At 43.9% G+C, this 27,359-nt stretch overlaps 1 protein-coding gene across 4 annotated transcripts in view; it reads left to right on the forward strand.

Moving 5' to 3' along the window:
• The first annotated feature begins 2,430 nt into the window (after positions 1-2,430).
• The window catches only part of TSPAN18 (tetraspanin 18), a 132,605-nt gene continuing 107,676 nt past the window's right edge, over positions 2,431-27,359 (forward strand). The window contains exons 1-2 of one of the 4 annotated variants that reach the window (XM_088166820.1): positions 2,431-2,556; positions 3,679-3,789. The gene's annotated coding sequence lies outside the window, so the exon portion shown is untranslated. Of the gene's footprint in view, positions 2,557-3,678; positions 3,790-13,044; positions 13,283-13,640; positions 13,797-14,731; positions 14,899-27,359 lie in introns of those variants that run through there. The other 3 variants (XM_088166819.1, XM_014881869.2, XM_014881867.2) reach the window with 3 other exon arrangements.

A 27,359-nucleotide genomic window follows, 5' to 3' on the forward strand; every position in this document is an offset into this window, starting at 1 on the left:
CAGATCTGATGGCAGTGCTGTTTGAGCCCTCTCACACTTGCACTGTCTCTGATCCTCTTCTACCAGGCTTTCCCTGGGAGCCACCCAAGGAAGTCTGCCTCAGATGTGCTGCCTGACTTAAGCTGTTCTCTGTCTGTGTTCCAAAGAAAAAGGACATCTCTGCAGGGTACTGCTGGGTAGGGACAGCCCCAGCTTCCTTCTGTGTCCATGTCCTGTGAGCTGGCAGGGATCATGCCTGGTCTTTTCTGACTAAGAGAAGGTAGGGCATGGGAGATGTGTCTGAATAGGTGTTGGGGATGCCCAGGAATTTCTGACAACCTTGACTCAATGCTTGGTGCACTGTGTTAGAGGAGGGTTCCAAACAATTCTGTGCTGTTCGTGATGGCAGCAATAGGGGCAGCATCTGTGCCTGTGCCAATCTGCCAGCAAAGAAAGCTCCCTACTCCTCATGTCATAGCTGGGTTCTTCTTCTGGACAAGTCAGGTGGGGGATCCCACTTTGATGTGGGATTTCTTTTTGCTGGCATGCATCCTAAGACAGATATAGCTGATCAGCAGGCCTCAGAAATGGGAGCACTAACAACTTCCCTGCAGTATAAAGGAAAAATCTTCTCACATAGAGTGGCTGAAGTGATGCAGAGCCTTCCAGTCAAGGTGCTGTGCTTTCTTCTCTGGTGACTTACATTAGTGCTTTAGGTAGTGGGGTTTGTCCAGACTGCATATGACAGTACACTGCATCACCACTGTGCATGGCAAAAATGGAATGAGTCAAGGCTACACCACGTTTCTTCCTTTCTTCAACCAAGGCATTCTTCCCCTTTCCTTTCGGGCTCAGCACTGGAGACAGTGACAAAACTGGGCCAAAAAGCACTGTAATGGTCTGTTTGACACAGGCCCAAATCAGAGATACTCTGTGTTCTGCAGGGTGTCAGGCTCTCCACTCCCCTTGCAGACCAGATGGGATCCTGATGATGCCCTGATTGTGTTTGTGGGTAGGCTGAACTGGAGGGAACATAAGCAGAGGACAGTGTCTGACTAGATTAGGGCCGTTTCAATCCATTTGTTTTCAAATGCACCATGTTTGGTTTGGGCCATGTGGGGTTTGTTTGATAAAGGAAGAACCATACTAATTGAATTCGCTGGGTCAATGGCAGTTCACCCGAGGGGGAGGGCAAGGATTCTGCTGGAGGGATCTGCTATTAGACAGGAAACTGCAAGAGATTGGCTTTTCATCCTGGCAAAACTCTTGTGTCTTATCCCCCAGTGAGCCTCACGTAACAGTGGGAAGCCCAAGGCATCAGAAACTCACTGCATTATAAAAGCCTTTTCCTGATGCAGGAGGATAAAATGAGCTCAGGTTGTGCCTCTGAACCACTAGTCCAGTTTTGGTCACGAGGAAGGACCAAAGGTGGCTGAAGAAATCTCCTTAAGCATTGCAGGGCCAGTCCCTTCCCCTTGCAAACCTTAACAAAAGGAGTCTGGTGAGCAGCAGCAGCTCCCCTTCCAGACTCCCTCAGCACAAAGGCTCTGTATGCCTCTGTGCTAGTTGTGAAGAGAGTGAGGAAGTGAATGGAAAAAATCAGGCAAACAGGGAAGGAAAAAATAATTTGTGTCTCTACCACAGACTGGAGATGGGATTAGTATGACTAAAAGCAACAAGTGATGCAAATCATTATTTTAAAAACCCAAACAAATGAGAATAGCATCTTTCATTTATCTGCTGGAAATTGCCACAGGCTATGTTCAAAGGCAAAATCTATAGCTCTGCGTGTGCATTCTAGTGGGGAATATTCCATCTGCCCCAGTAACCTCTCTTAATAGTCCCCACTGGCTTCAGGGGAGGCTGGCAGTGTTCACTGAGCACGGCTCTTGTCTGATGTGATTGCCCTACAAATGGGAGGCGAGTGGAGAAGCAACGGGGAGTCCCTAATTACTTCCACAGAATATAAATCCATGATGGTTTTGACAGCTTCTGGAGCTGAGGGCAGTATCCCACTGCCTGGCACACCTCGTGTCAGAGAACAGCTGGCTGTAGTCCCACCTTCATCAGCAGCACCATCAACACCCCAGGAGGAAAGGGCAAAGCAGGAACATGTGAACAGCGTGACACTTGATGGAGAAATTGCCTATTAGCTATAGCAGATCTGACCTTATGGATCCTGAGGCTCTGACACTACCTGAATTGCAGTGAATAGCTGTGCCTTTCCTACTCGGCCTGTGATTTGTGCTCAGCCCCTAATGCTCCTATGAAAGGCATGGCCTCACACATGTTGAGAGGATGTCTTGTTATTGTGCTGTCACACTAGAACATGAAGATGTTGGTCACTTCGTGAGGACTCAGCCTCATTAAAGTGGTGGATAAAATTAATCTTCAGGACAAATCCTGGAAAATGGCATAAGTCTGTACTCTTTTTCCTCCTCCACAGCTGCCCTTTATGGTCATCCTGCTAAAGGAAGCGAGCTTTAATGAACATGCCTGATTGATGAGGAAACCCATTGTGAACAGAAAACCAGCACTTCCTCCTGCCTACTTTGGGAGCTGTTACATCTTCCTCAGGTACACTGACCTATTCCAGTGCAAATATACAGGTAGCAATAAATTGCTTCGCTATGGTTTTATCCTAAGTAATATGTTATCACAAAGCATTTGTATCACCTAACAGTGTCTGCAAGGCAAAACTGCAGTGTTATAGAATCATAGAATGGTTTGGGTTGGAAGGGACATTAAAGATCATCTCGTTCCAACCCCACTGCCAGGGGCAGGGATGCCACCCACTAGACCAGGTTGCTCAAAGCCCCAACCCACCTGGTGTTGAACACAATATGTGCAGCAAACGTAGCTGTATGTAATAGCCCAGTATCTATCACAGAATCAGAGAACTGTTTAAGATGGAAAATACTTGTAAGGTCATCAAGTCCAAGCAAGGCAGGGGAATCAGGCTGGTACCTCCTTTTTGGAGGGCACTTCAGAGCTGTCCTTAGGAGCAGCAGCTGTTTCCAGGTGAAAGGATTAGTGGGTGCTGGAATGTGAGATCAGAGTGCTACAGGAAGAGGGTCTTGCTGTTGTTCTGAGAAAATTATTTTAGTGACATGTACTCTCCAGATACAAACAAGAATGCTCATGTCATCCATGTATGTAACTGGTTAGTTGCCTTTTTTTCCTGTAATAAAGGATTATTGCTATATTCACTGACCAAAATTAAACTGAACTACTGAATCCATGTAGCTTCTTGAATACATATATAAATCTCATTCAGAATAACACAGTTTGGGCACACCTCTAATGTAGTGGGGTTACTTTAGTCTTCACTGAAATGCGGCTTTCTTTGAGCAAATCACAGTAGGCGGGCAAAACAGTGTTAAATGACACTCTGGCAGGAAGTAAAAGGGATAATATTTCACTGAAGGAAAATTGCAGGAAGTCAGTAGAATGTCTGTTATCTTAGCTGGAGCTAGCATTTGGCCTGGTTACTAAAGATAACACCTTTTTTTCCCCTCCAAGACTTGTCACTTGTTGCTTAATGACCAAGTATCTTGATTTACATCTCACTCGGAACACCTCCAGCTGCAGAGCATCACCAGTGCCTGGGGGTGACTCCACGTTTCTCCACAGCATACAGAAAGTCGAATTTTTCAGCTTCCAAGATGAGGGACTGCTGCGAGTCTGCTCTTTCCACAGGCAAGAGAAGAGTAGCAGGAAGGAATGCAACCATAATTGCAGGCTGAAGAGGCAAGTCAAGGGAATTGGGATTGCTACAACCACTACTGCCAGACACCTGAGAGAGATCAGGTAGGTGACTGCTGCCTCTGCTCTGAATAACCCTGACTTCTGTCTGGGCAGCCACAGCCACACCAGCCTGCCTTTGCTGAGCTCCCACTGAGACTAAGCAGGCACCACAGTGTCCCTGAGCACATTGCTGTCCCAGGCAACTCTGGGATTTTGTATTTCTGTGACGGGCATCATGCTCAAGTGGTGAATTCTCATCTGGCATGAAAGAAGAAAATCACGTCTGACTCATAGCAGTTGTTGAGATCTGGATTTCTTTTCCAAGGCCTAGTCAGTGCTAGAAGCTCCTTGATTTCCAGGATCTAATGGGAATGCTGTCCCCAAAGGACAAGTACAAAATGTGCACAATGATCAGTTGGATGCTTCTGATAATTTTTAGCAAGAATAACAAATGGTTAATTTTCTAAGTTGTCAATTATGGAAGGAGGTGTATTTTGTGAAATGCACACTGCCTGTTATGCTGAGCACTAAGCAAATACCACTTTTGCTTCATAAATGGTTGATGGGGTTGCCAGGAAAAGTTACTTGTCAAGGGACAAGTATTTGCATTTACTCTACAGCTTGGAAAGTAAAAAGGTTATCTCTCCAGCTGATGTTCTTGTAAATCAATTTGTGACCAAGTCCCTGTTGACTTTGACAGGCTGTGATGTGAACCTACAGCTTCTATTGGTGGCTGAGGAAAGTTGCCTCATTTCTACCACAAAAATCTCTACTGACACTTGACAGAAACTGATCTTGGATGACTGATAACAAAGCGTTTAGAACTTGATGTTTTTCTATTAGTGTATTTTTGTTCACGCTCTTCTTCCGAACTCTTTTCCTAGTTTCCTTGAACTTCTCTCTCTCTGTGTTGCCAAAACGTCATGTGTGCATCTGGGAGACTTTCCAGCTTTCAATTGCAGAAGTGGGTCAGCCCTCATCCGTGCACATTTACAGTCTTTAGCAGATGCCCAGGCACTCAGCACAGCCCTAGGAGAACTTAAGCAGTGTTGTCATAGCCTGTTGCTCTCAGAGGTTCTCAGTATTGCCAGCCAGCATTAACTCTTACATTTGTTCTCTCTGACTGTCTGTCTACAGAAAGAGATCTTGTAATGATCGTCCAGCTAAGGATGAATTATTAATTTGAGATGCTGAAGGAGATTTGTGTCAGAGCCCAGCTTTGGATGGGTGACTTGCACAGAGCTTAAAAGCATCTCCAGCTCATCCCCCTGCCTCATTCTGCATTCTGTGCCATTTCTCTCACTGCCTCAGGGCAGAATGTTTCAGAAAGTTGGAGTGGGAATATTTTTATTCATCCTGTTACATGAAGTTAATCTCGTGTAGCAAAGCAGCTGTGTAATGTTTTGTATTAAATCTCATGTCTTCCCTTGGGTATGATTAAAATTCAGGTGAAAGGTTTTTTTAATTTTATTTTATTTTCCCCCTCCCAGGGCTCTCAAAGGGCCATTAGGCTTCATTCTTAATAGCTTGCCATCCCCTTGCCTCTGCTGCACACACAACTGCACTTGTCTGGCTGATGAGGGGTGAAGGCTCTTTAGTGACTTGTGCACATGCTGCACATTAGTGAAGACATTTCTAGCTCAGGTGAAGGGATGGCTGCTTCCTGGCACATTGAATAAAGCCTTAGTTGGCAAATTCTCTATTTGCTTGATTATAGTCCTGGAACACAGCAAATCCCAGTTGGAAGGAGACCAGCTGCTCTACCAATACCCTGTGCTTCCCAAAACTATTGCTTCATTTCAGTGGCTGTTTCCAAGAAAGGCAGAGTTTCCATTCTCATCCTTTCTAACATGTCATTATTTTTGCTTGCAACAGAAGGATTTGCCCCCATTTGTCAGTTTAAAGACGAAAAACCTCTTCTGACTTTTTGTGGCCCCCATTCCTCTACTCTCTCTCTCTCTGCTTTGTGTCTTTATCTGTAGAACCAAAAGGAGATTGCCTGGAAGACAACATAGAGACCTGATGGGAGGGAGGAAGGGACTGATTATCACGGGGATGCACAGGGGAAAGTAAAGAATTAAAGTGCTTCAGAGATCACAACAAGGCTGGAGATAGTGAGAGAAAATGGGCCTAGAGAAGTGGAGATGAAAGCTGGAGCTGCAGCCACATCTGCAATTTGGTATCAGAGCCAGGAGGATCAGCAAGTGCCAAAACATGGCATGAAAGGTTGCAAGAGAGGCTTGTTGCAACAAGAAGGAAGCGAAGGAAGCTCTAGAGCCTTTGCCAGGCTTTCCACAATTCTCAGGTTGCAGTGGATTCAACCTTTCAGTGGACTGAAAGTCTACAGGACTAGTCTTGGAGGTCTTTCAAACAGAATCTGGATTCACTGAGGGTAGCTCAGAACACAGGGATCAAGAAGATGCTTCTTTCTTCTTGCTTTGTAAGCTTTTGTGATGTATGTACAATAAGTTAAATGCAGTAGGTGGCTAAGGGCTACTTAGCTAAGAGAAAGTGTCCTTGGCATTGTTTCATTGAAATTAGTCCAGTAAAACCAGGGGTGAAATTGGCTCCAACATTTAACAAATCCACAGTTTATCTCTTCCTGATAGGAAACAGCAGCTAATAACTCACAATGTTGTTTAAAACATTCATAGCAGGAATCAGTCAGATAAGTGACTCACACAGTTCCAACCTGTGGTGGTATAAATTGTTCCATGGTGGTCTACAAAAATCTATATTTTTAAGCTGCAAAATAACATTATTTGTATAGCAGTTGTTCTGACTAATGAGTGTCTAGCCAATGAAAGGATTTTCATCTTCAGATAAAGAAAACTCACACTTGAAGTAACCGACAGAGGTGCAATCATCTTTTGATCACAGGTTAGGAGATCTAAATTCTAATAAATCTAATCCTACTGCCCACTTGGCGGAATCATTGCATATTCCTGGCACTCATTTGCTCTCACTTGTAAAAACGGAAGGCTGATTAATTAGTGCCTGGTGAAGGGTTCACAAGGACCATTAATTTTATGACTACGTTTTTAAAAATAACTAATCTTTCCCTGGTATCAAGTCAGCCTCAATCCCACTGTACAGCATTCAGGAATTTCACAGCTCCCATGCCCTGCATGGCTGCTCTGTTCACTTACCAGCTCCCTTTTGTTGACAGAAGAGCAGGGCTGCCTTAGCACAAATGCACAAAAGGACTCTTGAGATCGAGGAAAAAAGAAGCAAAACTTGTGCAGTTTTGTTCCTACCCTCACTGTGTGCATGCTTGGAAGGGGTGTGAATGACAAGTGAAAAGAGGTCTGCAGAGAAGTACTATCTTTTATTATAGAAAGTAGCATATCTGAGAAAAACAACAGAAGCCTCAGGAAACAAAAGAAAGCTGTGTAGTTTTCAACAGCTATCCCAATGAGGTTATAGCAGCATCACCATCCAATCATTGCTCTGTGGACTTGTTAGGATATGTAATCTCCATTTGTCACTAGAGATCAGATCTGGAAAGCTACATCCCACTTAAAGCACTGAATTTGATAATGAAAAGTTCTGGGATCATGTGTGATGTCCAGCAACCTTCACACCGTGAAAATTGGCTGTCACCACTTAAAGTCACTGACGCTCTTGTTGCATTTTACAGCCTTCCTGAAATCATTTTACACAGCCATGAATGTTCATCCCAGTGTTTAGGCATCAGGCAGTTCAATTTTCTGCATGTAATAACATTCTATTTTGTGTGATAGTGGGAAAAACATGAGGTCCTTCCGTGCCCTTCATTATTTCAGCAGTCTCCCAGCTAACCTGGTAGTGCCCATTTAAGCTGAATTCTGCAGAATGGGGATTAGTTTTACTGCAGAACCCCAAGCTACCTCCCTTCACCTAAGGAGGGGGATGCCTGATTGGAGTTCTGATGATGTGCTGTCTTTATTTCCCTCCTTAGCCATGTTACATGTGCTTTCAGCACAATATACTCGGATAGGACATTCTCCCAGTTCCAAGGGGAGCTATCACCACTTTTCTGGCTGGGGATCCCTTTCTACATATAGACACTGGAATGCTTTTCTTCAGCTGGCTCTCTGGAGGGAGTCATTTGGGGAGAAGGGAAGCAGTGAAATGGTTTGATGAATGGCATCGACTTACATCCCCCAGGAGGATTCCATATGTTTTTAGCAGATGTTTAACATGTTATGGCAACACAACTGGCTGTGTTGAAACAAATTGCAGGGTGACCATCTAACCGTTGTCAGGAGTGAAGTTTTCAACACTTCCATCTCCCCCCTGGCTGTAACTGCTGTTTTCTGTAGATACCTGTGAACTACATACCACATTTTTGACAGAGAAATTGTTAAGACCTTCAGCTGTCCAATAAGGTGTTATTTAATTGGAACATCTCAAGGAACTATAAACCCTGAAGCTATGTTTGTTAGTTTTCCTTTGCTTTTTTTTTCTTTTTTAAAGTAGAAAGGTGCTTCATAAAATCTTATGAGGATAAAAATAGCTTCATGATTTTCATCTGGAGTTTTAAAAATGCATTTGAACCTCTTCCTTTTGTGTTATAAGAGAGATGCAAATGCCAAGAAGAGTCAAAACATTTGAGGATAGATATTTGGATGAGTAAGACATTTGTCTGTGATCCAGGCTCTCCTAGCTCATGTCCTGGAGCTGACACAGACCTCTAGTACTGCTCCAGCATTCATTCTTCCTGCTTCAATTTCCTGTTTGTAAATGGGGATAACTGTTCCTCTGTGTTTGTCTCACTTGTCATATTTAAACATGCAAGGAACTGCAAGGTTCCTGGTACAATGGGGATCTCCATTTTGCTTTTTCTTCCTTAGTGAAAATTACTAAAAGGACTGTGAGAAACAGAGTTAGTTTCCATAAAGGTTTCAAGGAGTACAGGAAAATCTCAGCCACCCATTTCAGAGGAAATACGAATGCCGAGAATTTTCTCAAAATATACGTAGTAGGAAATCTTGATGCTTTGGTTTAATCTCCATTTTAGAAAACTTCTGGGAAAAAAAAAATAAATGGAGACAGGACATTTTCTGGTTTGTTTCTTTTTTTCCAGTAATACACAGCTTTACCTGCTGTAAGCTGTGGAAGTAGCTGTCATATTAAACATGTTCATTTTGCCTTTAAAGTATCCCTTCAATGCTACATATTAAAATTATTACAAAGAATTCTCTTAATTTAGATTTTTCTGGGCAGAGTCCAAGGGTTTGCTCAGTCATGGCTGCTACAGTTTTGGGTTTAGGCACTGCTGCCAGTTCCTTTGTGTAATCTTACAACTTCAAAGACAAGGAAAGAGGGAGGTGAGCATGAAAGCTTTTAAGAAAATTATGTCTACCTATTTGAGTATCTCAGTGAGTATAAAATGTTGTTCACGGGTTGGATAATCTTAAGAAAAATATGTCTCTTGCCCTGGAAGCCTGCTTCCAATCTTGTGGTCTGTGGGTCAGAAAGACATGAGGAGGTGATGTGTGAAATAATGACAAAACATGTTTTTTCACTTCAGAAAAACAGGCATGTATGTTACCATGTGATCTAGTGAATATGAAAACAAAGCTGGGGGAAATAAATCTGTAAATGAATATTCAAAATGCAGCTTAGTTCTTGATTTAAGAAACAAAAACAAAAACAAAAACAACATGGCAAAGGGAGGGCCTGTGATATTTTTTTTCTCCAAAATGTTAGCTCTTGCTTGGATGAAAATGATTGGGAAATGCTGATATTTACAAAGAAACCAACTCATAAACAATTTAGCTTCAGTTTTCCCAGCTGAGCCTGGGAAAGCAAAACTGGGTTGAAAAATACACTGGCAAGGTTTTAATTATGATTTTAATAATGAAATTTGAACAAACCTCTCACTACCAGTACATCAACTGCCCCCTCATGCTGTTTTCCCAAGCCTGATGGAGGGGCCCTGGAAAAGCAGTCTGATAGCAGATGAGAGAACATACTGATCAGTGTAACTTCAGTCAGCACTGGAAGTGCTTGACATTTCAGAAAAACAAGATCTCTTACTTTGCTGTCCTTATCTGGGAGCAGGTGATCAGGTTCAGACAGTCAGTTTGTCATCCTAAGCTCTTTGTGGCCGAGACCTTGTTTGTTTTGTGCTCTCAGAAGTGCCATTCAGTTTCATGGCAGAGTTAATAACACCGTGTGATTTCTACTGAGCACAGATTGCTCCTGGAATGTGCTATGGTTATCTGGAAATAGACTGGTATTCAGGTTCCAGCATGCAGATGCCAGAGAGTTTCCTTCTGCCCATCTGTCTAGGCAATGAGCTGGGCTGTGTGTCAGTCCAGCTCTAGGAATCACAGCCAAGCTGGATCAGGGTTGTATTCCTGCCTTATCTGCCTTCACGGCAAATTGAGGAAGGCATTAGTAGAAATACTGAGAGAGAATAATAGGAGAAGAAAGAGAGCAGTCTGAAGGCAAAGGAAACGGGAGGAAACCTAGGGAGGCCAGGGAAGGAAGGAACAGGGAAACTGTGAAGGTGAGAACTAAGATGTGAAGCACAGAGAAGAAAGCATTTGTAAGTAATGGGTGAGTTCTGTGGAGTGAAATTTATCTCAAAATCTGCCACGATTTGTTCATGGTTTCCCAGTATTGCAGTTTCTGCTTCTGAAAACTCGAGCCTATCAGAAGTGTAACAGAGAGGAGATTTGGAGTGTGATACATATGATGTAATATTCAAGGGACAGGTCCTTCAGACAGTGAGAGAGCTGCAGCTCCAGGCACTTCTGGAATGGGAGAAAGTGCCTTTAGTGTTCTGGGCTAAACCATGGAACTCTTTTCTTGTTCTGATTTCAATTCAATAACCTATTTATCAGAAAACAAGTAAAACGGCCCTCTCACATGTTGATTTGTCATAAAATTGGCTTTATTTGAGGTTGTTATGCTTTAAGTTCACAGAGGATATACTATATTCTTTACACATAGCAAAGATTGTAAACCCCAGCTTTAAATGCAAAACTCAATTCAGTGCTGGCTGGGATTCACAAAGCAATTCCTTCATGATGGTGAAAGCACTATGAACTCGGGAAGCTAATTTTCCATACTGGCCCCTTAAATTGCACAGTTGAGCATGTAAGAGAACTATTGTGTCTATGCTAGCATGTGGAAGATTTGAAAGCTGGGGTCACATATAGTTGACTTTTGTTCATTTACAAAACAGTTTCATAGAATCAGGATGGAAAACAGAAAACACATACAAGTCTTTAGATACATCACCCTGCACTTTTTTTTCCCCAAAATATCAGAATAATGATGTCACTGGAGGGGAAGGGGGTGGCGGCTGCTGGAAAAAATGCCAAGAGTGTCCCTGATGAGGAGAGGATCTAGTCTGTAGAATCTGAGGCTGTTTAAAATGGTGTTGTTTCCATCAGGACTAAGCCCAGTCAGTTTACTGGAAACCCTCCACCTGAGACCTGTGCATTAGGCCCTAAAACAAGGGTAAGTGTTGGGCAGCCAGGCAGATTCACACACACTTTCATGATTCACTTACTTGTAAGACAAAATTGCTGGGCATGTGGGGTCCTGCAGCAGTCCTGGACAGTGCAGGGGCAGGGGTACGTGTGTGAGATTGCTATGGACAGTGCAGGGGGAGCACCAATGGACTCAGTTTGGCAGGTCTGCAGAGCAAAAATGTAATCTTTGCCTGAAAGAGCTATGATCTGCTGCTTAAGGGGTATGACAAGCCAGCCTCCTGGAAAATAGCACTCTGAGTCCTTTGCAAAGGAATCAAATAAGGAACAAGGCTATTACCTCGTGTCAAACTGTGCTTAATAAAGAAATGGAAATCCCCTACTCTGCCACAAAGACCAAGCAGAGCTAGGATCATGCTGTGTGACACAAATAAATGAATAGCAAAACAGAAATGGAAAAACATGGGCCCAAATATTACAAGAAAATATCAGACCCTGAAATGATTGCCTGTCTTAAGCAATAGAGTATAACAAAACATATGCTTCAAATGCAGTCTGGTTGTGTAATCTAGTTTTGCTATTACACAGAAATAGATTTGGGACCATAACTGTTAAATTCTGTGTGTATCTCCCTATTTTTATTTCATATTAGGAAATAAAAGAAAGCCAATGCCAACAAATATCTGCACCTGGGGAGCCTTGTAAGTGTTCATTACCAGATACATGACACATTAGCAGAGATTATGCAGAGATGCTGGCACATCTATTTTTCCTTTGCGTTGCACTGTTAGACGTTCCTGTTGTCTCTTGTTCTTCTACTAAGCTTTGAGGGTCCAAATCTTCATCCCTCATCTTACAAACCTCATCATGAAATAAGGAGGACTTCTTATCAGCACCAGGACACATCTGCATATCACTTGCATGATCTGGCCCTTGCAGGATTGTTCTCTCTGTTGTTATATAAGGACATTAAGTCCAATCTACTAATCCTGAGCTTTTGCTTGATACTGAGAGTAACAGCCTTACTTCTGCACTCTTTTTACTGTCTCAGTTTCTTTCACTCCGACCCAGTAAGGACTTTGTTAGTATTAGGAACAGTGAAGAGTAGTTTTCCTAGGGGATAATTGAAATGAACCCCCTTGTGGATTCCCTTGTCAGATGCTGTTGAACTTGAAATACAGTTGCTCTATGTGCAAGAGCAGTAAAAAAGATGACCTCTTCTACACAGTTATCTATTTTTATGGAATTTATAGCTGTCAAATTTTTAACTGGCTCAGAAGTTATTGGTATGCACACACAGCACAACGGCACAAGCCTTATTTCCTTAGGCTTTTCCCATGTGGAAAACATGGGCTCTTCTTTCGGTTTGGTATGCATTTTGGAAAGGCTTCCCAGTCCCGCAGTGTCATCCTTTGAAGTTTCTCCGGCAGATCTTCGAAGGCATTTCAGCAGCTCTCACTGAGACAGACCTCTCTCCCACCTCCCTGCTCTCCTCCTTTGGTGTCCCAAGGATCCCCCCGGTGCATCAGAACCCGTGGGATGTTACCGGGGGCACCGTGCAGACGGGGAGCAGGCAGCTCTCCTACTCCGGGTGCCTGCTGCGATCTCGGCGGGCTCAGGGCTGCTCTCAGGTCCCAGGTTCAGCTATCCCTGTGCCGCCCTTGCCGGGCTGCGATCCCCGCACCCCGCCCGGCCGAGGCACGGTACGAGAGGGACGAGTCACCCCGGGCTGCCCTTGGCGGCTCCAGCCGAGGGCACCCGCGAAGTTGTGCGGCGAAGGCAGGCGAGAGGCACGGGCGGCGAGGCGGAGAGCGGGCGGAGGGGCCGGGGCCGGGCCGAGCCGGGCCGGGCCGGGCGGGGGCGGAGGAGGGGGCACGGCCGGGAGGTGGAGCCGGCTGCGCTGGCGGCTCCGGCGCTCCGCGGCTGCCGGGCACGGGGGCGAGCACGGCAGTGGGAGCCCAGCGCTGCCGGGAGCCGCCGCCGCTCCGTCCGTGCCCGGTCCGTGTCCGGGAGCCGCCGCCTCCGCTCGGTCCGTGCCCGGGAGCCGCCGCCGCTCGGTCCGCCCGGTCCGTGCCCGGTCCGTGCCCGGGAGCCGCCGCCGCGGGAGCTGCCGCAGGAGCCGCCAGGTAACGGGCGGGGTTCCCCTCTCGCTGCCCGGCTGGGAGCGCAGCCTTTCGGCAGCCGGGGCTCGGCACCCACCGCCCTGCCGCTGCCCCGGGACGCTCGGGGGTGCGGCTCGCCTAGCCCGGTGCTGCGCTCTTCCCTCCGGGGAGGGGAGGATGTGCGGGAGAGCCGTGACTCCCCGGGGTGCTGGGCGTGCAAGTTTTGGGGGCTGAGAAGCCAGCCCGCCCGCCAGTACCGCCGGCACGGGAGCTGGGGGAGGGCGCCCCGGCTTGCCCGAGCCAGCTGAACTCGCCCCGCTGGTAACACCCCTCCGGGGTCGGGCACCGGGAGCGAGCCTCTGAGCCTGTCCTCGGTATTTGTGTATTCTGTTGCCTCCGCCCGACACCCCTCCCTCCCTCCGGGATCCCTGTTACCGTAAGGACGAGCGGAGGAGCCGCGGAGCCCGGAGGCTGTGCCCTGCGCTGCGTCTGTCGCGTGTTGGGGTGTGCCACCACCCCTAAAATTCGGATGAGGAAGGTGGGACAGTTACCCGTGTTTTTTGCTTCAGCCCGGGCTGGGAAGGATTTTCTCTTTCACACTTTGCTGATCTTCCATCCCGCTACCCTGGGTCAGTGCCCGCTCTTTAATAGAGATTTATAGCTGCAGCAACATGTTAGCGAGGTACCACACGGGGGTTTTGTAAGCTGAACTGGGCACTTCAAGTTTTATCGTAACTTTTGTATTTAAAGGTTATAGTGAGTGAGTAAATAGCGTTTTCATGTGTGTTGTACTTGGGTGGTTTTCTGTAAAGTATGATAATCAGTTGGTTTTTTTTTTTCTCTAGCACTTCTCTCAGCAGTTAGTAAGATCGGCCTGATTACTGCCTGTATTTCTATAATAAGAGCAAATTCGGACGCAGTTAATAGACTCTAGGCACATAATTCACTGAATAGCCAGTGGCTACCAAAGCTGGTTGGGCAGAAGCGTGCTGGAGATGGTTGTGTGCCTGGCAGGGTACATGCTCATTGTGACCATGGGCTTGCCTTGGACTTTTGCTTGAGGGTAAAAAGTTGGAATTGTTAAAGAGTTGTCTTAATTCAACAGGATGTATGCAAGCGTTTGATGGATTCTACCAGTAAAATACTTATTTTGATACTCAGTGGTTTTTGTAAGGAGCAGTAGTTGTTCCGTCACGAAAGTATAGAAACCGAGAGCAAACGATAGGGATGTCATTTGGAGAAATGAGTACATTCTTTACTTTTTTCGTAATTTGGGGGGAATCTTTCAAATTCGACTGTGTAGCATGATGTACAGATGCGCTTCTTTATCATCTGCTTTCACAGAAGTATTTTTATAGTATGTTAAAATGATTCGAATGTTTGACCCTCCTTGGAAGGCAGTTAATGTTTCTGTATTTGTTGTGGCCGAGGTACAGCTTTTGTTGGCTCAGTCTAAAATACCATGTGATACAGTTGCCACGAATTCAAGCGTAGCGGGGTGAGGAGAAAGGAAGAGCTTTAACTTCTCTGAGATGTTGCAGACTGCCAGCAAAATCCACACAAAATTCCCACCCTTTCTGCAAGGCGGACCCGTGCCACACGTCGCTCGCGTTGTGAGTTTACCCGTGTGAGGTTTGCAGGTGAGCGCGGAGTCGCTCCTTGGCAAAGGGACGATGTCCGCCCGCATCCCGCGGGAATGCGGTGGGAGCCGGGGACCAGCGGCGCCCTGGGCAGCCCAGGCTCGTCGGGATGGGGCCGGGATGGTTCCGAGGGCAGGGCTCGGGTGGGTGATGCGGGTGTTTTCCACGAGAGGGCTTTCTCCGTGCTGTGCCGCCCCTCCGCTCGCTCCTCGGTACGGAGGAGCAGAGCGGGCTTGGGGGTGGTGTGCGCTCGCAGGGTGTTTCACATTTCCTTTGTAAATTATGGGGAAATCCCTTTACTGCCCCTGAGGTGTAAGGATAAGGCATCCTGGGAAGAACACCAGTCTTCAGTTTCCAGGCTCCCTTAAAACTCAGAACGATCCCAACAACTTAATTTCCCCACAGTGGAAACCGAGAAGAGGCTGAGTGTGTTTTTCACAGAAGAGGAGAGGGGTTAGAGTGTTTGCATCCTCGCTGCAGATGATGGCAACAAAGTACTCTATCGTGGCGTGATCTCATTTTTGGCTGCTTTAACATGTATTATACTTCTCAGGGTGGGGCTGGGCAAAAGGGAAACGGGAATCATTGTGTGAGTACGAAAATGCTATCTGTAAGTCCTTTGCCAAGTTGTCTGTGTGTTAGTTGAAATAATTTCACACGCACAGCGTTGCAGGTCTGTTTTAAAAGGCAGATACTGTGTCTGTAACTAGTAATAATATTGCAGTTCATAAAACATGAGAAACATCTGTTCCTGTGACTTCAATTTGTTTCTCCTTGGAATAACGGAGTTGACAGCTCAGTCAGGTTTAATGTCCTGTGCTAAACCTTTGGTCGTGTGTCCCACGGCTAATTGTGACTCACAGAATCAATAAACCCAGCTCCTGCTTCTCTGCAGCAGCTCAGCAGGGGAGTGGGAAGGGCTTCAAATCACAACAGCAGACGATGGGGGACAAATTCGGGTTTCTACAAAGCTAGGCCTATCGTGTTCCCCTTCCTCTTACAGTGCAGCTGAGCTGGCTGGGGTCTCGCTATTAGGGCTGAGTAAGTGAGGGAGATGGGGAGATGGTCTGCCCTGCTGTAGGGGCAGTATTTCCCCTCATAGCACCTTTTGTCTTGCCTTAATCTATCCCAGGTCGAATACTGTAGGCAGTTGAAGCAGAGCCATCTCATGCTTTGATGTGTGTTTATTGGCTTTAGCATCTCATTCCCTTGCTTTTTTTTTTTTTTTTTTTTTTTTTTTTTTTTCAAATGCTGAGTTGCTCTCTTTCCACCCCACCTCCCCAAACAGAAAGAATTAGAGCAAAATGTGAATGAAGTGAGTTTGTATTTTTGTGAATGGGTTTTCTTGCATTGCCCCTGCCTTCCTTGCTGCCTTCTGTAAGATCTTTTCATAATTAAAATATTATGACTATGCTTATGGTAGCCCTTCACTTGTGGCAAGGATCCTAATTTGACGTCAGTGAAAAAAATAGTAGTTTCTGGCATAAGGGCAGATGACATTTCATCAGCTAGTGCATGCCCATTTTTTTTAAACCACAGTGCTAAGACCATATGGACAGATAATGAGTTTAAGCTGATAAACAGCTTACAGATTTGCCCAACTAAAGGACTTTCTTCCTAGAAAACACATTTTCCTTTAAAATAAATAATGAAGTTCCTGTGTTTTTATTTAATTATCTTGAGTCCTGTCTGTTCTCACCAGGCTGCAGGAAAACAGGCACAACTGCTCTGGGGACAGAAGCTACTGGATTTATGGGCCTGTAGGTCTTAGAGGAGGGGAAGGACTTGAAAAGAAAAGTTCAGATGCTACAAAATTGAGGCCTAAGGGGCCCAAGGTATCTAAAAAAGCAGATGGTGGTCCCAAGTTGTATTTAGAGAGTTTCCTGAGGTAGTGCATAGTTTTTGACGTGTTGGAGATGAGTCATTGCATGAGGTGGTAGAAGGTCCGAGGTCTGTTTGGGAGTTATAATTAAAACAGATGGATATCTGTATTTCTTGCTAACCCTGTGAGGCTGCTGAAGCAATCCTTGTCTGGGAATACTGTTGCAAGACAATCCTTGCTTTCACTTCCTCAAGAATTTTTGACTAATTTCAATATGATTTGATTGTTTGTTTAATTTAAACTGACATTAGTAAAACAGATCCATTTTTCTTGGTTTTTATGGGGGGAGAAAACCCCACAGTGAGAGTTGAAAAGTAACTTGTTTTGGGAAGGGGGTGTCTTTAGTTGTCACTTAAAAATAATGATTCACAACCAAGCAGTGAAATTGCATGAGAGGGTAAAGCCTGTGTGTTTCTCCCTAAAGATGCATAGAAATGAGAGGTTTCAGATCTGACAGTGCTTATTCCCTTTTAAGCTGTTTCTTATGTGTTCTTTTCTTCTTTTTTTTTTTCCCCTGGAAATAATTATTAATTTTAATTGGAAGTGGCAAATGAAGGAAGAAAATAGTTGCACAGAAAAATCAGTACAGACAACTCCATTCTTTCTCATGCTGCTGATTCCTTCTAAAACTTTAATGTTTTGTGTTGTCCCTTCCCTTCCCACTATCCACTTCTCAGCACTGGGAAGATGATTGGACATTAATTGTATTTCATATGAAGATATATTCCAGATGGCCAGAGCTTAGCTTTCTGGTGGTCACTGCTGCCTCACTGGTAACTGATATGGCAGCCAGGTTGTATTTGGTCCTACTTTAACTCATGACTGCATAGTTCAGCATTCCTCTTGTCCCCATTCCTTCCCCTACACATACATTTCTTACTTTCTTCTCACTTTCTTTCAGTCTTGAGCTTCCAAGCTGGTGAATGAGTTAATCCATCCCATAGGTCCCCCACCCAACCTCTTGTCTTGGAGCATTTAACAGCTGCTTTGCTGTTTATCATTTCTGCATTACTAAAGATCCTTCATGGGCTAATTTAGTGTAAATTTTCTGAGCCTGAAAGAAGTGGCTATAGGAAGGCAGTGCGTTGGTCTTTTTCTGTTAACCACACCATCTGCTAAACCAGTTTGTCAGCATGTTATTATTTATTTTTGCACAGATAAAATTTAAAGACACAAGCTACGATAAAGATGTTTTGCTCTTACAATGGGATTTGCTTCTGCACCTCTGCCACTTTCTCTTCTTTACCAATGGGCTGTCCTTCATTGATTCTCATTGGAGCTAGAGGCAGAGAGTCTCACTATGCCGGTGTGTTATATATGTGTGGGGCCTTTTGGATTTGAATTGCCTCTGCAGGTATCTTGATACGGGAAGCTCTGGATGACCAAGTGCCTAATCTGAATGCTTCTTTTCTAGAGGACTGATGGCAGCAAATATTGCATGACAATTGAGAGTAGTCATGTGGTGTCAGCTTATCCCCACCAAATTAATTTCAAAGAAAACCATAACCAGGATCTTGTCATTGTCCTCAGAGGTGTTGGAAGAGGAGTTTTGACTGTCACGGGTTTTTAGTAAGGATCTTTTCTTTGCACAGGAATCTTCCTGACTGTGTAGCCCTTCCAACAAGGACTCCAATGACTGATAAGTCTCTGGGGGTTCTTGTGTTTTGGGCTTTATTTATTTATTTATTTATTGCTATCAGGATCTTCCCTTTGCTATGTATTTACTAAATAAACCTGGTCTAAAATGGAAGTTTCCCGTTTCTTGAGAAATGAACTAAAAATCAGTGTAGAAGAGTCAGTTTTTCTACTCAAATGGAGTTCAGATTTTTTAGACCAGTCATTCACTTCAGGCAGAAAGAGAAGATGCTTTTGATGAAATAAACAGTGCTGAAACTGAATCTCATCCGTGTGCTTGATATTACCTGATTATCAAAGGGCTGCATTATTATGTGAATTAGGGTTTAGGTCTGAGTTTGCTTAGTAGCTCAGCTTCTGATTGACTGTATTTAGTTAATCGATTTCTTATTCCTGCCTTTCTTGCCCTCATTTACTTGGTTCATGGCCATGTTAAAGAAGGACTTTGTGGGGTCATCAGTGGTGCCCAGTGTGATCTGGAGTTTGCCCTGGTTAGTCTTCTGGAAGTGCTATAACCAGTACCCTCTTTACTGCTGTTGCTGTGGTGTTACTGTCAGGAAAAAACCTTACAGTGGTTGTTGATTCCAAGGAAGTGGAACTAAACCAAGCTGTTAATGTGAAAAGTCATGTAATACAGCAGAGATAATAACAGATAATAAAATATAATTCTTACATTTTCTCAGACTTCTCACTTGAGTTGTAAACAGATTTAAATCTATCTTATGCTGCCTCAAATATCTGGAAAGCCCACAAGACAGATGAGTGGAATGGGGTGTGACACTGTATGGTGACTTGTTGGCTGTGGGTCAGTGGCACAGCTTGGCAGGGGCTCAGGAGCTTAGAGGCCCTGGCTGCAGCTCAGGTTAGGTATATTGTGCATGATTACTGCACTGACTGTTCCTGCAGCTCTGTGCTGCTCCTAAGGCTTAGCACTGAAATTGTAATGCTAGCAGCTTTCTTTTCATGGCCCAATGCCCAGTTTGAAGAAGGGTGATTTTGGTCATGTTGCTAGACATACGTATTTATGGCCCTGTTTCATCTGTTGTATTTAATCTGTTGGGGTATTTTTAACATTATTATGGAAACAGTTACTATATTTACTCCTTACAGAAAGCTCAGTGTAAGACAGTCTATGAGGAGAGAGTTCTAGAGTAATAAATATTGCACTAAATTATGGTGTCTACACTTCTTGAGGAGAAATGGTCTAAATGAACTGACTGGCAGCTTGCCTGTTCCTGAGACATGGACCTCACAGGGCACTGAACTGGAACACTGTGCTGGGAAAGCAGTGATAGAGTTTGTTCTTGGCTCACTTGATGGCACATCTTGTTTTCTTGGGGAGTGAAAATAAACGAGATCTTCTTGTATGGAGGGAGCTTGTGCCTGAGCTGGACTGCTGGGAACCTGCTTCCCATGGAAGTCTTTGGGACCTGTGGGCACCTTTCAGGTGAAGTCCTCAAAACTTGTTGCCAGCATAAAGGAGACAATGGGATTTCCACTGAATGGAAATTCAGTGGATTATTGGAATGGAAATCACTGTCTCTGTTGTTGATGTGCTTATTTCTGTAGTCATTTGAAACCAGAATGTGTTTTAATGTCAGTCTTGATGATAAAAATTGATGGAGCTTAATGGTGAAAATGATGTGGTGGTTACAATGTGGACACGTATGAGAAATAATGGCAAATAAAGGATTGAATGTCTCAGAATGTCATTGAGGGGGTGAACTTTGGATATTATGTATTTTTGAATTGCTGACTGCCCTTTTTTCCTGTTAATGTCAGAGGGAATTCTCAAAACTGCATAGGACGAGGTGCTTTTTTTGTGTTGATCAACAAAACTTTTCCTTCTGATGGGAATATGGCAGGTAACAGGGATCTTCTAGAGTTTCACCAAGCTGCTTTTCAGAATAAGATACTGGAAAATCTGAAAGATAATTCTGGAAGTGCTCGAGGCACAATGCTGGAAGCACCAAAAGATCTCTTTGGTTTGGCAGCCTGAGAATTGACAATGTAATACCTTGCTGCTGTGACAGATCACTGCGAGTTCATAGGATTGAAAAAACCTGCAAAACTGATAAGGATTTCAGCTTACAGTGATGCTTTGTTAATTAAGAACTGATTTTCTCCTTTTAGATGTTAAGGGAAACATCACTTTGGAACAGCATTCTGATGTGATTAAGAAAGAAAAAACAGAGAAGACACAAAACAAAAGAAAAAAATCTACTTAATCCTTCTAGTCTCTTGGAAGTCTTATTCTATCTCCTCACTGTGCTGAAGGGAGCAAAGGTTTCAGGCTTTGCGTTTTGTGTGTTCATATTTTGATACTGCAGTGGGGAAGGTTTGGCAGGAGAAGAGTCAGAGTTGGTTGAAAAACATTAATTTTCTTTGTTAATGCTGCTGCAGATAGTTCCAAGTTTCAGTTTGTAGTGGATTTCTTTCAGTATTGCTGTAACTTGATGCTCTTTGGGAAGTGCTTTGAAGCTCGGCACTAGCCTTGGGGAGCAGAGGGCTTTGGGAGGGGGGCTGGACTCTCACTCCCAAGTGTTATCACTGATTTTACTGCTCAGAACTGAGGTGGGTGAACGCCAGCATTTCTAACATCAGCCTGCTGTAGACACTCCTTAGCTCTGGGAAAGTTGTGTTGCTTTTCTGAGCATCTGTTTCACCAGCTGTGAAAATGAAGACGGTACCCTCAGCATGTGTGTATGATGAACGTTCTTGTTAGCTAATCTTGCTGAAGTGCATTGGAGCTGTGAAGTGTTGTGAGTTGTTATTTCAAAGTGTGAAGGTTTAAAATGGTGTAAGCCATGAGCTTCTATCTCTGTTAGGGAAGAGAAGTATCCACTGGGACACCTTTGGCAACAGGCACAAAGGGTTTGTGGGAAAGAGGAGAAATTTGCCTGTAATGAAGGAACTTGAGTGAGAATTATGCCCCATTCTACCCCTCTGCACAAAATCTATATGGATTTATTTGGAGCTTTGTAAAGCACCTGTCCAGGGCTGGATTTTTCCCTAACACCAGTTGCATTTCCTTTTGCTGTTTTTCCAGCCCTCCTCCTCCTCCACACACTTGCTTTTTATGATCAAAGCTCCATTCCCAATGCCTTGTAATAATGCTCAGAAGATCCCCTATGGACAACAGTTCTGATTAGACACTGAAGAAATCTTTAATTCTCTTCATACTTATTAATGTTAGGAACATTGTGCTGATAAAAGGTGTGGCTTTTTTCCCCCATTGCTGTTATTACATTTTCTTTGGCTCCCTTCCTTCCCAGACACTGTACTTATTCTTTAAGATTTCACGTTGTCTGTCTTATACAAACTTGGTTCCTTGGTTCTTGCTTTCAATTCATTCTTTTATCTTCTACAGCACTCAATGAATGCTTAAAAATAATAAATATTAATAATAGGGCTCTTTGAACCAGCAGGTTCTTTGCAGCTTAAACTCACCTTTTCCTGCTGCTTATCCCCTATTAGAAGTTGCTATAATCTGCAGATTGTAGCTGTAATAAGTTCTGAAGCAGTGGCTGGGTTTGTGACAAGCGTAGGATTATAGCTCCAGGTGGGGAAGTGGCAGCAGGAACAGAGAACCTCAAAGGCACAAATATGTTGTTCCAGTTGAAATATTCTTAGCAATAAAGGAAGAGAAGCCAACAAAATTTAGTGTGGGAATAGAGCTATTTATCTAGGTTTCCATGGAGTGTCAGTGACCTATATAGGGTAATCCTGTACTGCACATAAAAATCGCTGTGCTTAGAAGTAGAAAAAACATTCTTTCTGGAGAACATAGTTTAAGAAGACTGTACTTTTGGAGATTCTTTCAAGCCATTTCATAGGAAGTGTCTTAAATCAGCAAGACAAACTACGACTTGCTATTACTGTGTTTGCTTTGAATTCCCTGTAGAGACAGGTTTACTTCTCCTTAGAGCTACAGACGAAAAAGATGCTGTCTGTCCCTGTGTGTAAAATTGACCACATAATGCACAGCCCAGGCTCCAAAGCTTTTGCCACACACACACACATATGCACATGCTCTTTTGGATATCAGCAACATTTTTACTGTCCCAGACTAAGGAATGAATAAAATAAACATGAATGGAGAGTGTGAGGTTTTCCCATCATACCTCCATTCCTCTGCTTAACAATGCAAGCTACCAGAATAGGAGAAAAATACAGAATCCGGAGTTGGCAGGGCAAGTTTTATGAAACTTTATTTGTTTCTTCTATGCTGAGTTGCAGTGGCCCTACTTAGGGGAGACAAGCTGTTCCTAAGCAGAACTTATTTTTGGGTGGGTTGTTTCCAGGCTTATGTCTTCAGCAGAAACCACACTGGTTGCTGCTTGAGGCTAGGACTGGCTAGGAGTCTTCAAGGAAACAATTTGCCTGCAGAAGATGCTGATTTATTGAAACCATTACTGCTTTGTGGGAAAGGATTGGTCTCTACTCAGTTCTCCTTGGGTGAATTTCTTGCATATAGGATAGAATTTCTTAGTCAAAACAGATAGGAGCCAAGTGGTTTGGGTTTTTCACCTATGCTGTCACAAATCCAAAACAGGATCCTGAAAGAAGGTTTCCTACATGCCAGAAATGTCTGTCCTAACCACAGAACTGCTGTTCTAGAGCACGTGTTTATGTATGAAGGATTCCAAGGGATATTCCAAATTTTCATCCCTATGTGAAATAAAAAAATATTTCAAGTATCAAAAAATGTGGTTCTCTCTAAAAACTGAGCTCCCATTCAGGTGTCTTTGTGTCTTCTTCAGTAGTTTTACTGTCTTTCCTCACTGGTTCTGCAGGTTTGTGTTTCCCCTGGATGTGCTGTTATGGAGTGGAGTAAAGAATCTCTGAAGACCTTGGCAAAAGCAATCAACTTGTCAGTGACAGGAGGGGAAAGACTGACCCTGAAGCACTGCTGGTGTATTTTGTCAGGGTCAAGGCTGTGCAAGGATATATGATTCCTAAACCACTGCTTCCTCTGAGGAATATTATTAGGAAATCACCTTAAGCAGCCAAGGAAAATATAGCTGAACACTGCTGATATGTTTGTGCATATTGTTGTTGGGCAGGATAGGAAAAATAATGCTCAGGGCAAGAGAGGAGCTGCTTGGAACAGCATGAAACATTCTTGTGCTGGTTTGATTGCAGCGAGCTCAGCAAAGGCAAGGCTAGCACATGGTTTCAGTAATAGACCTCTTCCAATTTCTTCTTTCCTTGTGTTTTACAGAGAGGAGGAGAAAGTAGTCCCGTCTTGATCCTTTCTTAATTCTCCTAGAGAGTAATGAGAGAACAAGAAAGTCAAGAGGGGACCTCAGCTGAGCTGGGTGTGTTCAGAGAGGCTGTTTGCTCTCTGTGGTTGTGCTCTGCACCACCAAGGACCCAGAACTGCTCATTGCAGTGCAGCTCAGCTCCCTGTGCTCTGTGCTGCTTGGCCGCCAAGGGGTCCTTTCAGGGAATCCCTCTGTTGCAAAAGGTGGGATTGCAAAACTGAGGTGCACACTCCAGTTCTGATTATATGGGAATGCCACTCGGCCTTTACTTTGTATTTTGTTCTTGCCGTTTTTAGAAAAGGAGCGGGGGAGGAAAGGCTGAAGCTTCATCATTGCACGAACAAAGACAAAACACTCCTCTTACAGGCAAAAAATTCCAAGCCCTTGCTGTCTATTTGAGGTTAAATAATGGGAGTTTCCTGTTTCAGGGAAGCCAAATTCATCCTCAGATGGCCTCCACTAATGTGTTTTAAGAAGACTTGTACTCATCTTGTGGTAGATGAGGAGTCTGAGCTTGCCCTTTTGGTTACACTCCTCCTTTTCCTTCAAGTTAAATTGGGAGGCATAAGGTGTATTTACACACAGAAGCAGCAGTGGAAGGCTTGACCTAAGTGGAAATCAGAACCAGGATTACCAAACAGCTTTTTTGGATGCAGCATAGCATTTGGATCCACAACAGTCTGGTCTGCAAATCATACAATGTCAAAGCAGTCCTGGGTGTGAGACAAGCACTGTGTCTGTCTGTATGCAGAGATGCAGACCCCAGATACAGAGTGTTTGAAAGAACAAACTAAAACACCAAAAGCCTTTTTTTTTTTTTATAATAAACAGGCAATACTTATCTTAAAACATAAGATGGAAATAACATCTTAGTATGTTTTCACAAAACAATTGACCTAAGAAAATATTTCTCTTAAATTAATCAAGTCTAAGACCTCTAGGACTGAAATGACAGATTTCTAGTTCTTGCTTATGGTTATACTCATGGAAGGAACCTTTAAAGGAACCTCTAGGAGGCTGATTGCTAAGGTTCCATAGATCCCCAGGAAGACAAAGCTAAGCTGCTACCTTTCTTCAGAGCCTTCAGCTGTGCTGTCAATGATAGCTGTGATTTGGGAGTTATGAGGCCTTTTTAAGAACTGTACCTTTTGCACTAAAAAGTCAGTTTGCATCTTCTAATCACAGGATGCCATAACTGCTTTGCATCCATTTCATGTCTAAATTCTGCCAATTTTTTAAGTATACCTAAATTATTGGGAAAAGCAAGCTATTGATGTAAGACATCACTCCTGTCTTCTGAATCTGGGATGGTGAATTGAAAAAAAAAATAGGTTACTCTGAAAATAGTTCCAGCTAAGCTGAGATCTTAGATGTATGATTGAGCTGGACTCTGTTTTCCCTGTTGAAATAAAGTCAGGCTGCACTAGGATGGTGTTGCAAAGGGTTTGCCATAACACAGAGCAGGGCTGCATGCTCCAGCTGTTCCCTGAGACTGGCTTGCACAATCCTTTTTGTGGCTGGAGCTGTATTCTTGTGGACTTCAATGTCACTGTCTTGGACTTGTCATTCTAAGCTGAAGGAGCTCAAGAGAAGCCGTGTGGTGGATGTGTTTCCCTTAGTGGATGTGTTTCCCTTAGTGGATGTGTTTCCCTTACCATCCTACAAGATTACATCTGTAGACTGTGCTTTAACAAGAAGCAACAATCTTCAGCTGTAATCCTTGATTCTTTATGGAGGTCAACAGTGTGGAGTAGGACCAAACACTCACTTTTGTGAAAGGAATATGATTAAATGCAAGACTGCCTGAGTCTGGCTGTTTTGTAGCTTCATAGACAAGATTTGTTTCTTCCTTTCCCCTTTCCGTTCTACTGTCCCTGAGCTTTATTCCTGGTAATGAATTCTGCCTAAGTAAAGCAGGGATTTGTCTAGATACACTGTTGTATAGCAAGGAGGTGGTGAAACAGATGCAGTTGTTGGAACTGATGATAAGGTAATTTTCTCACCCTTCCAATAACCGAAAATGCGTTTGAAAGAAGATTCTCAGTGCTGGTAGCATTTTCTATTGTGTGTACACCCAGAGACAGAAATCAGGGATTGACTGGTGGATAATGAAACAGTGCACTGTGCCTGGAGGAGCAGATTGGGCAGGCATCTGAACTATCCCTGGACCGGCCCACCACAATGAGTCAGTTGATCAGAATTTTTCTGGCAGATGCAGCCTCTCTGTTTCATGTCACGGTAATTATCTACCACTTGATTATTGAGTGTCTGTGTGGTCCACATTATCTGAAAACTTCACGGCTGCAAATGTATTGTATCTTTGTAGCACCTTTTTGAGGCAGAGAATTGTCATTTTACTGATGTAAGTGAAATCTAAATTACTTGCTGAGGATATAACTGGAAACACACTAAAAAATAAGACAACAGCACCTATCCAAATTTGGATCCTTGGAAAGATAGCTCGGGTTTTAAAAATGGAGAGGGAGTATTTCCTGTATCATAAGAAGATTTTTCCAGCTAAATAAATGACTTGCTTTGCCGTGCTCTGGGAGCCAAATGTCCCAAGTAACTCGATGATATGGTGCTAAGGCCTTTTCGTATTTTGGCTGTGTTATTTGTGCATTTACTAAATTTGGACAGGACAACTTTTTCTCTGTGCATGAAGCTCTATTTGTGAGCTGTTTGGAGTTTTTTTACAGGGGGAGGTCAGGGGCAAGGCTTGGTTGATCAGTTTTTTCTCATAGAAAATAAAGATCTTCTGAAGTTTTGGAAGGAATGGGGTTGGGGAAATTTTTACCTCAGCCAAAACAGTCAATATTTCATGGTTTGGGATATGCATTAGAGTGTGGGACACTACAGGTGGTGGCCCTGCGATCTGAACCTTCTTTTCCACATAGTACTGCAGTGCATTCACTGCTGCTTTTTCTTTTGTTGGAACATCAAGTTCTTGCCAGTTAAATTTCCTTAGAAGTGTGCAGAGGTTCATAACAAGCATTTTCCTTTGAACAGACGGGTTTTTTCACTCTGTTTTCCCCCCCAAAAATAGTGTTTGGGAAGTGCAGGTAATCAAATCTAATAGCCCTTAACAAGTTAGTGACTCCTCGAGTCCTACCCTTTAGTGGTGTCTGAGGAGTGATGTGGTCCTGCAGCATCTGCCTGTTCTCACTGCAACAAACCTAATCAAAGGCACAAAGTGAGATGGCCTCTTTCTCTGCCCTGAGGCACTCCCGGGTGCTTCCTTGAGAAAGCAATTTGCTTTGGAGTTATTAAAACAGCACATGCTGTAAAAAAACAAAAAACAAAAAAAAACCCCCACTTCCCAGGCACAGGTGTGGAGCTGCTGAGTATTAATGCCAGTTGTGCAGTTCAAAATCACCGCTTTGTTCTCGAGATTGTAATAATGTTAAAAAATTCAGCCTTGATCTTGATGAGAGCTCAAGTCCCTGAGCTTGAGTGGAATCAGGGTCAAGGTTTTTAATTTGTTTGTTCTTCAGAGACGCTGAACACCTTCTGTGGCAGCCGAAATTAGTGGGAGCCGTGTGTGCTCAGCATTTTGGAAGGAAAACAGCGTGTGCATGTGTTGTGAGCTGTGATGTACAGAAGCCAGGATCTCTAGGGGCTTGCAGTATCTAATAAGATGCCCCTGTAGTTGTTTCTTAATTAAGCCCCAGACACCT

The sequence above is a fragment of the Sturnus vulgaris genome, chromosome 6 (genome assembly GCF_052056855.1).
Source record: "Sturnus vulgaris isolate bStuVul1 chromosome 6, bStuVul1.hap1, whole genome shotgun sequence".
In the NCBI taxonomy this organism is placed as follows: Eukaryota; Metazoa; Chordata; class Aves; order Passeriformes; family Sturnidae; genus Sturnus; species Sturnus vulgaris.